Genomic DNA, 2324 nt, shown 5'->3' with positions numbered 1-2324 from the left:
TGAGATTCTGTAGTCTCATGCTATGTTATTGCCAGAGAAAAGCTGGAGGTAAATCAAGGACTGATCTATAGTGGATGGATGTCTCTGTTTAGTTTAGGCAAGGAATATCTGATTGTTAACAAACTCAACCCCTCTAGCTAGCATCAGTAAAGGGAGATCAAGTTTAAGAATATGGTGATAGGTCATAAAATCCAACCTCAGTTCATAAGGAGCAATAGTTCTCTCTTCTTTCCTCTAAGGGCTGCGATCTGATTACCTCCCTTTGCTCTTCTCCATTCTCCATCACAAAACCTTTTTCTGAAAGCTATTCAGTTTCAGATTCCCCATGATTTCATCTTCTGGGAAGCCTTGGGTCAGCATTGGGATCAACTCTCATTGCAACTTCATAAAACTCTATGATATCTAGGACATCGGGAGAAAAACACCTTGGGTAACTCTATTTAAATTCTTGAGAGAGAGAGAAAATTGAGTCAGCCTGAAGTTTAACTCAGTACAGTCAACTGGGATAGGCTTACCTCTTGTAACAGAGAGTAAAGCAACTTAAAGGAAGCTATCCATTTGAAGAATGTAGGCCATATATGCCTTCTGAGCGGTCTTCAAGACAATTTTAAAGAGGTAAAGGCTATGGATAAAACAGGAACTTTTTAAAGTATGTATTTCACATTGAAATTCACAGGTTGTTTTGTTATTGATGCACACAGTGATCCCTATAAATTCTCCCTCAGTGCTGCTTGTGCTACCATTTTAATTTGGTGTGCTGTGCTTTAATATCTGTTTGTTTCAATAATTTGCATTTGATCTATTTTTAAAATATTTGTAAACTGTTTGGTTTTTAAACAAAATCAATGAGGTCTGTACACGTAATTCTCTTTCATAAAAGATTTATTTATTTTTATCCGAAACACAGCTCTTACAGAGAGGGAAGGGCAGAAAGAGGTCTTTCACCATCTGACTTACTGTCCAAATGACTGCAGTTGCAGAGCTGAGTGGATCTAAATCTGAGAGTCAGGAGAGTCTTCCAGGAATCCCACATGAATGCAGGGGCCCAAAGACTTTGGTCATCCTCCACTGCTTTCCCAGGCCATAAGCGGTTGGCCAGATCAGAAGTGGAGAAGCCAGGAAAGGAACCAGTGCCAATATGGAATGTCAACCATGCAGATGGAGGATTACTGTGCAGTGCCACTGCCTAAGTGCCTATATATAATTCTAACAATATTGTATTTCACATCCTTCCCTGTTATTGCCATGGCCCCTCGCCTTCACTTTTTCTCTGTCATTTCCTTTTTTGTTTTTGAGATACATATTTTAATTTATATTAGAGTAAAAAGGCTTACTACTTGATGAATTAGAAACGTAACAACTAAAAAACAAAAAGAGTCTGGCTTAGCTGGAGTACAAACCCTTTAAAATGAAGGGAAAAATCATCAAATCATCCATATGTTGTAAATTTTAAAGTAATCACACCATTGATTTGACAAAGGCACTAAAATAAGGTTTTAAAAAATTACATTTGTGGTGCTCACTTTGGCAGCACACATACTAAAATTGGAACAATACAGAGAAGATTAGCATGGCCCTGCATCAGGATGGCATGCAAATTTGTGAAGCATTTCATATTTTGTATGTTTTATGGCTTTTCATTTAAGGTATATATAGTAACTGTGCAATAAAGACTATCTATCCAGATGTGAAGATGCAATGCAGTGTGCAGCTCTACTTCCAAATCACAATTGGATTCCCAATGAAACTGTTAATTATATCTTGACAATTGGATGCTCAACTCTCTGACATTGTCCCAATGTGCAATGTCAGGACAAACTTAAATAGCAGAATGACAGATTGATGACTGCTTCTGTAGCGCTATACTGTTGTAATAATATAGAGAAAATCAGTGAGGGGAGGGCATTTTGGGAGTTAGGGAAATCCCAGAGCCTATGGAATTGCATCACAAAATTAAAAAAAAAATTAAAAATTACATTTGCAACAATATTGATAAAGAATTTCTTGCTTTTTTCTTTTCTTTTAATTTTTTTCCCGTATGTAAGGATGAATATGTGGTGTGTATCTGTCTGGGTCTTGTTTATTTCACTTGTCATCATGTCCTCTAGATTCTCCCATTTTGCTACATATGATAGAATTTCATTATTTTTTTATACCCGAAGCCTATTTTTTTGCACGTACATACAACCTTTTACTTATCCATTCAGCTGATGATGGAAATCTTGGTTGACTGTGAATCTCGTGTATTGTGAACAGTGCTGCTTTAAAAATGCCTGCGCCAGATGTTTCTGTTTCCTTGTGCTCAAGTAGCTTGGAATATTTCA

General features: G+C 36.9%; 1 non-coding gene across 1 annotated transcript; it reads left to right on the top strand.

Moving 5' to 3' along the window:
- The first annotated feature begins 1515 nt into the window (after nucleotides 1-1515).
- Nucleotides 1516-1621, top strand: LOC118759045 (U6 spliceosomal RNA). Its single transcript, XR_004995953.2, has one exon. It is a non-coding gene; the product is annotated as a U6 spliceosomal RNA (small nuclear RNA).
- Nucleotides 1622-2324: the final 703 nt, after the last annotated feature.

The sequence above is a fragment of the Ochotona princeps genome, chromosome 7 (assembly GCF_030435755.1).
Source record: "Ochotona princeps isolate mOchPri1 chromosome 7, mOchPri1.hap1, whole genome shotgun sequence".
NCBI classification, from domain to species: domain Eukaryota; kingdom Metazoa; phylum Chordata; class Mammalia; order Lagomorpha; family Ochotonidae; genus Ochotona; species Ochotona princeps.
This window is presented reverse-complemented; position numbering and strand designations above follow the sequence as displayed.